The sequence below is a fragment of the Oncorhynchus mykiss genome, chromosome 13 (assembly GCF_013265735.2).
Source record: "Oncorhynchus mykiss isolate Arlee chromosome 13, USDA_OmykA_1.1, whole genome shotgun sequence".
Taxonomy (NCBI): Eukaryota; Metazoa; Chordata; class Actinopteri; order Salmoniformes; family Salmonidae; genus Oncorhynchus; species Oncorhynchus mykiss.
This window is the reverse complement of record NC_048577.1, coordinates 21,462,484-21,469,748: the sequence shown is the minus strand read 5'-3', so window position 1 is coordinate 21,469,748 and position 7,265 is coordinate 21,462,484. Positions and strand designations below refer to the sequence as shown.

Genomic DNA, 7,265 nt, shown 5'->3' with positions numbered 1-7,265 from the left:
AGTTGTAGCGATGAGACAAGATAGTAGCTACTAACAATTGGATACCACGAAAAAGGGGTAAAATTCAACACAAAAAATAAATAATATAAACATTAGCCTAAGACATCATTTCAGGACAGGGGCACAATGTCTGAATTTATGATTGGATCAGATTTGCCGTCAAGCACAAGTCTAAACCCCTATCTCCGTCCATGGTTAATTTGAGAAAGGGCCAATTTTATCTAGATGGCTAGCTAGCCACCGGGAGACAACACAACAATTATTTTTTCTGTAAATGACGTTTGGCTTTTGGTGTGATGTGATTGGCATGAAGTCAAATCCAAACTGGCTTCCCTTGAAACTTTTTTTGGTGTGCCAGGACCATTCACATTTGAGCTCACTCAGTTTAGCTCAACGCTGACCGGCTATTATTTGTATTGATTTTTATCAAGGGAGGACAAATGCTCGCTGGCTTCCCTTATGTTCAATACTACGGGCGGCAACAATATCATATTATTTTTGCCCAGACAGCTACAGCTAGATGAGCTTCACATACAGGGACAGAGGGGCGCTGTTTCGCTCACTTGGATGCTTTCTCCGGTGATATACATTCAGCCTCTTGCGAATTGAAGGGAAATTATGAAACACTGAAAGACAAAATATATATGTATTTTTTTCTATATACATTTTTTGGGGAAGCCTGGCTTCCCTTGACATCCATGAGTACACGCCACTGCAGGTAAATGACTGTCAGCTCTATTTCAGAGATGCTGATTCAAATTTGTCTCTCAATTTTGCTGGATTTAACCCACCCACCCAGCCATATCAAATGCATTTCGATTAAAAAAAAAATGTTTTTACAATATCATGGACTGAATCCAGTCATTTTTTGTTTAACTCGATTATAACCCTCAAAATGATGACATAACTCTATTATAAGTCTATTATACAGGAGGCAATTATGTCTTACCAAGACCTTGTGCTGAGAACATTGAACCTTTTCTGGTTGAAGTTGCCTGTACTGATTAACACCTAAGGACAAACCTCTCTTGGCTGCCCACACCTATTCAGTGTGTGTGAGTGTGTGCAATGTGTGTGTGTGTGTTATGTGCGTGTTTGTGTGTGAGAGTGAGAGGGAGAAAGAGTTTATGCGAAAGTGTGCGTGTGAGAGTGGAGAGGAGCAGCAGCTGTTTATCTGTGGTAAATGGGTCCTCATGTTCACAGGGTGGATATCGTCGGGGACCTTCTGTGAATGGGTGCAAACACGTGGCTAGCTGTCCTCCTGTCCAGTGGGAATGAAACCTGAGAATAGGCTGCCTGCTCGTCCACTGGCTCCAAATGTGTGTGTTTGTACGTGGGCGTGTGTGTGCGCACGTACCTAAAAATAGACATTTGGCTCAGCAATGGTGACATCACACCATTACAACCTGAGGTACCAAAATCCCCTCTAGGACCTTCTCCTCCTTTTGTCAAATGACAAATGACCTCACAACCATTGAAGTGCTCTTCAACTCAAAGTCAGCCTGCCCTCCTTTCTCCTCCTCCTCTCCTCCTCTTTCTCTCACTCCCACCAGCTCTTTAAAATCCTCCATTCATGATCAAATCCTTTCCATCGAAAGGCTTGAGTAACCCAGTTATGATAAGTGAAAGGTAATCTACGGGGCGTGTTTCACACCGATTAATCTGACACACACACACACACACGTTTGTTTTACTATCCTTGTGGGAACCAAACAATTGATTCCCATTCAAAATCCTATTTTAATCTTAACCTTAACCCCAAACGCCTAACCCCAAACCCTAATTCTAACCCTAAACCTAACCCCCAAAGCCTAATATTTATTGTTTCACTATCCTTGTGAGGACTTCACACACACACACACACATGATGGAGAATTCTCCTGGTCCTACACTCCCGTTAATTGGTAGATAATCTCATATTAACACATTGATCAGGCGTAAACGGAGACCTCGTCTGGGAGTGTGATCGGGGAGTGTGATCTGTGATAGCTGCGTTGTTGATCATGAATTAATGGTCTCACAGCAGCAACTCTGATCGTCTTTGTCACGTCAAACGTTGTGAGAATGTTAACGTTACCTTTTGAGGCCTACCTCTCTCTAATCTTATTTAACCTGAGAGGGAGAGAGAGAGAGATGATGCTTTGTTGTCTCTTTTGAGGACAACCTCTGATGAAGACCCCTTATAAACACAGCGACCATTATAGTTTGAAGTTTTGAGATGGAAACTTTGGATTTGATTTAAGGCGATTAGCAACCTTGAATATGAGTTATGAGCCCCGAAGCTGGCGTGAGTCTGTCAGGGAAAATGGTCGCACTTGGAGAAAATACTGATGATGATAATAATGCTGAAGAATGCAAATCATTAATCATGGCTCCTCTGTTTTTAGTGATGGTCTGTGAGCTTGGCAGATGAACGACACCAACATGCATAATTAAAACTGGACCCAGAAACTGGTGTTGTTTCGTCCTCCGAAACAACATTTAATGTGCAACCTTTCTTTAATTCCTTAGCTTCTTTAAAGGAGGTGAAATTAGATGCTGCATGACTTGTAATGGTGGCTTTGGGTGTATTGTGATTTAAGACACCAATGGTTCGTAGATGTGTAAAAAGTCATGCTGAGTCAGGAAACCATGATTTGAGCTCTGATACCCATAATGTCGCCGGTACAGTATGTACCTTTATGTGACTGAGAAGAACTGGGTGGGGCGAGTTAATGCCTCATTACGGCTCTTCCGTCTCCAGTTTCCCGTCTGAGAGGACACACTATTATCGCTCACTTAGAGGATCACATGATTATTATATACAAGCTTCCTGGCAAAACAAACCTCTCCACATCCGATTGGAAACCTCTTCGATCCATCTCTCTATCTCTCTCTGACATTCTCTGCTCTCTCTCGTCTTGCATGGTTCTTTGGCGCTGTCGTCTTGCCAGCCTTGTTATAATCAGTCCTCAGGGAGGTGACATGTTGGCTTTTCTTCCCCCTTGTCTGATTTGGCTCTGGGAACAGCTCCATTTTCTGGATTAAGCCCTGTTGATCACCTTGTCACCATGCTCCCAATCTGGGAGGATAACAGTGTATGTGTGTGTGTGTGTGTGTGTGTGTGTGTGTGTGTGTGTGTGTGTGTGTGTGTGTGTGTGTGTGTGTGTGTGTGTGTGTGTGTGTGTGTGTGCGTGTGTGTGTGTGAGAGAGAGAGAGAATGTGTGTGACTAATCTTCCCCTCCCCTCCCCACTATCCCAGGGTCTCAACCTCCATCACACTCTTAGGAGATTGGATTGGTTTCTCATTCACACTGGACACTGAGACAGGAGGGATAGATTCGGCCTGATACAGTTATGAGTTTCACGTTCAAGATTGCTGTACCATAGTGTTGCTGCTGGCCAACCCAAATAGCCAGCATATTGATTACTGCACTGGCCAATGCAGTGAGAGGGAGAAAATCATACTGTCCATCTGCCCTACTGTTTTCATGTTTTCTGATGATGTGATTTGACCGCCTTGTGGTGTTGCATATATATGATCTGAGCTGTATTGTGGTGTGCTCATCACCAAGAAGATGAGAGAGTGATATTTTTGTATGATTAAACAGGAAAGTGACTGAGACATTGGAAGAGCCTCTACTTCCCATCTACCTTAGCTCATCTCCATTGCACCCCCTATGTCCAGTCTCCTGTGAACCAACCAAGAAAATGGATGGAACAGGAAGGATTCTCTTGTCCAATAAGACATTTTTTAGATTTTCCGTTGCAATACGGAAAATGAAAATCACTGCATCAGGGATAGCATACACAGATGTTTCGGCTTTACAGCCTTCTTCAGTGTGTAGGTACAATTTTCTTTAATTCAAAACAGCATTTGTAAAGAACAACCGATGAGCATCAAGTGCTTCTAATCAGGGTTGCCACTCATCTGCCAATCAGGGATGTAGCTTTTCTGGTCTACCTGTACACAAATGAGTCACAAAGAAATACATAATTATAGGGTTTTTCCACATTTTGTTACTTTACAGCCTTATTCTAAAATGTTTTTCCTCATCAATCTACACAAAATACCCAATAATGACAAAGCGAAAAAAACAGTATTTAAAATAATTTTTGCAAATGTATATTAAAATAATCTCTCAAAATGTACAGGATGTATCTTTTTGGATCGCAATGAGACATCACAACTGAACTGAATGGAATATTTTGGACTTAACTTTTTTATTATTTTACTTTTATTTTGATGAAAGGGAAAGGGACATTCACTGACCATGATGACGTTTTTAATGACATCTTCAGTCCAACCCCGAGTGCATTGTGGGTCTTTCCCAAGATGGCGGCGCCCTTGCTGAAGTGCTGAAGAAGTGTCTCTGGAGAAATACTTGGAATTGTTTGTCAATTAGCTTACGACATTTGCCTCGTCGACACACGTTTGTGTCAGAAGACCACACGACAAGCGTCATTGACAGCGCGTGGCGTGGTTGTGGCAGAGTGTCCGTGTGAAGATGGGCCTCGTCTCGAGCACCTTCCCATAGCAAAGAGCAGCCGTGGGGAGAGAACCCGCAGATTTCCCTGCAAACACATACCGGTCGAACTTGGACCTGTCGGGTTCGACATCGTTTACAAATTGTGGACGCTACCGTACAATTTTCTTTCAAGAATTGTCTGTGCGACCGCGTCTATAATAGTCAGGAGACGGAGAGGTTTCCCACCCTGTATCGAAGAGTATTCTACCGCGTCAAGGTCTGTACGCTGCACGCCACCCTGTGCAGAAATGGCCCTTTTCCACATCTGGTTCACTTGCCAGTCATTTTTCTCTACGTTTATCTAACTACTGTAGCTTGTGGTTCAACAAGTAACATGAAGCATGCACAGTTTTACAAGCACGAAGTACAAACCTGTGATAACAATGCTAGCTAGTTGTCAGAAAGTCGGCTAAGGGTCTGCTAGTTAGCCACAAGCTAACATGTCAAACTCGACCCCGAACTCTAGAACAGCCACGCGCGAACATGGTTCTGTCTATGCAGGTTGACGTTGTACCGATTTCCAATTCTGTTGTATATCATACTGCAATGTGTACTACCCCCTTAGAAAATAGCTTTTCCGTGTAAGTTTGCCAGTCCATTCTGCATATTATCTACCATTTGACTGCTAAGTTAATTTAAAGGGAATTCACTGCTGAGACGTCATTGTCAGAGTTAAACCTTTGTACACAGCTAATGTTAACCGTGTTAAATGCAAATACAGATAGCTACTAGTTATGTACTGATTAGGACGAGAATATGCTCACTACAGCACATGATGACAAACGAGTCTTAAATGGTTGTACTTTGTATTGAAAGCTGCTCAGGTCATATCCCATCACTCACCAGGGCCACCTGTGGTGAATGGGGGCTAGGGATGTGAGATTGCTAATGTTATTGTCCATCCTATTTATGGGTGGTGGTTAGCTTTGGGACACATCATCGGGAGTCTGTGTATTGGTTGGACTCCCTGAGTTGTGGCTGGCAACAGAAAATAACCTAACCCCAGTATAGCCGGCTTCACCAAGAAAAACTTTCCTGTTAACAATGGCATATGTATAATCTCGAGAAACTGTATTTACCAAATGTAAATGTCTCCCTCGCTATTAAATAAACGTCTGAATCCAACTTTAGCCTGAACATTACCATATTCCTGTTGAGTTAGACCGCAGGCAGCCATTAGGCCATGCACTTCAAGCGAGACTTCCTACCACAAAATCTACCTCTGTTTTCACAGCGGGAATATGGTATTATATTCCCAGGTAAGAAGTTTTAGGTTGTAGTTATTATAGGACCATTTCTCTCTATAGCATTTGTATTTCATCAAACTTTGACTATTGGATGTTCTAATAGGTACTTTAGTATTGCCAGCCTAATCTCGGGAGTTGATAGGCTTGAAGTCATGAACAGCGCAGTGCTTGAAGCACAGCGAAGAGCTGCTGGTAAATGCAGGAAAGTGCTGTTTGAATGAATGCTTACGAGCCTGCTGGTGCCTACCACCCCTCAGTCAGACTGCTCTATGAAATCATACTTAATTATAATATAATAACACACAGAAATACGAGCTTTAGTTTCCGGAGTTGACCATATTAATGACCTATCATTTCAAAAACAAAATGTTTATTCTTTCAGTGAAATACGGAAACGTTACGTATTTTATCTAACGGGTGGCATCCATAAGTCTAAATATTGCTGTTACATTGCACAACCTTCAATGTTATGTCATAATTATGTAAAATTCTGTCCAATTAGTTCGCAACGAGCCAGGCGGCCAAACTTGCATATACCCTGACTCTGCGTGCAATGAATGCAAGAGAAGTGACACAATTTCCCTAGTTAATATTGCCTGCTAACATGAATTTATTTTAGCTAAATATGCAGGTTTTAAAAAATATACTTCTGTGTATTGATTTTAAGAAAAGCATTGATGTTTATGGTTAGGTACATTCGTACAACGATTGTGCTTTTTTCGCAAATGCACATTTGTTAAATCCTCCCCCGTTTGGCAAAGTTGGCTGTCTTTGTTAGGAAGAAATGGTCTTCACACAGTTCGCAACGAGCCAGGCGGCCCAAACTGCTGCATATACCCTGACTCTGTTGCACAGAACGCAAGAGAAGTGACACAATTTCACTATTAATGTTAGCAGGCAATATTAACTAAATATGCAGGTTTAAAAATATATACTTGTGTTTTGATTTTAAGAAAGGCGTTGATGTTTGGTACAACGACAGTACTTTTTTCACGAATGCGCTTGTTAAATAACCTGTTTGGTGTAGTAGGCTGTGATTCAATGATACATTAACAGGCACCGCATCGATTATATGCAACGCAGGACAAGCTAGATAAACTAGTAATATCATCAACCATGTGTACTTAACTAGTGATTATGTTAAGATTGATTTGTTTGTTTATAAGATAAGTTTAATGGTACCTAGCACCTTACCTTGGCTCCTTGCTGCATTTGCATAACAGGTAGTCAGCCTGCCACGCAGTCTCCTCGTGGAGTGCAATGTAATCGGCCATAATCGGTGTCCAAAAACGCAGATTACCGAGTGTTATGAAAACTTGAAATTGGCCCTAATTAATCGGCCATTCTGATTAATCGGTCGACCTCTAGTTTATTTGATAGTTATGGTCACATTTCACTTTACGTCTGGTAAGTAGAGTTCCTAGAAATAATACAAATGTCTTTGTTGACAGGAAACACTTTATTTTTGGTGTAGTCAGCTATATTGTGGTAGGGTTATTTAATGTCGCCA

General features: G+C 41.8%; 1 protein-coding gene and 1 long non-coding RNA gene across 8 annotated transcripts in view; one reads left to right on the top strand and one right to left on the bottom strand.

The window, feature by feature from the left end:
* Nucleotides 1-3,769: 3,769 nt before the first annotated feature.
* On the bottom strand, nucleotides 3,770-4,538 carry LOC110485937. Its single transcript, XR_002468010.2, has 2 exons — nucleotides 4,253-4,538; nucleotides 3,770-3,943 (listed from the first exon to the last, which is right to left on the bottom strand). It is a non-coding gene; the product is annotated as an uncharacterized LOC110485937 (long non-coding RNA).
* LOC110485936 (regulatory-associated protein of mTOR) overlaps nucleotides 4,309-7,265 on the top strand; it is a 202,750-nt gene continuing 199,793 nt past the window's right edge. For all 7 annotated transcript variants that reach the window (XM_036940605.1, XM_036940602.1, XM_036940601.1 and 4 more), the window contains exon 1: nucleotides 4,309-4,725. The gene's annotated coding sequence lies outside the window, so the exon portion shown is untranslated. The remainder of the gene's footprint in view (nucleotides 4,726-7,265) is intronic.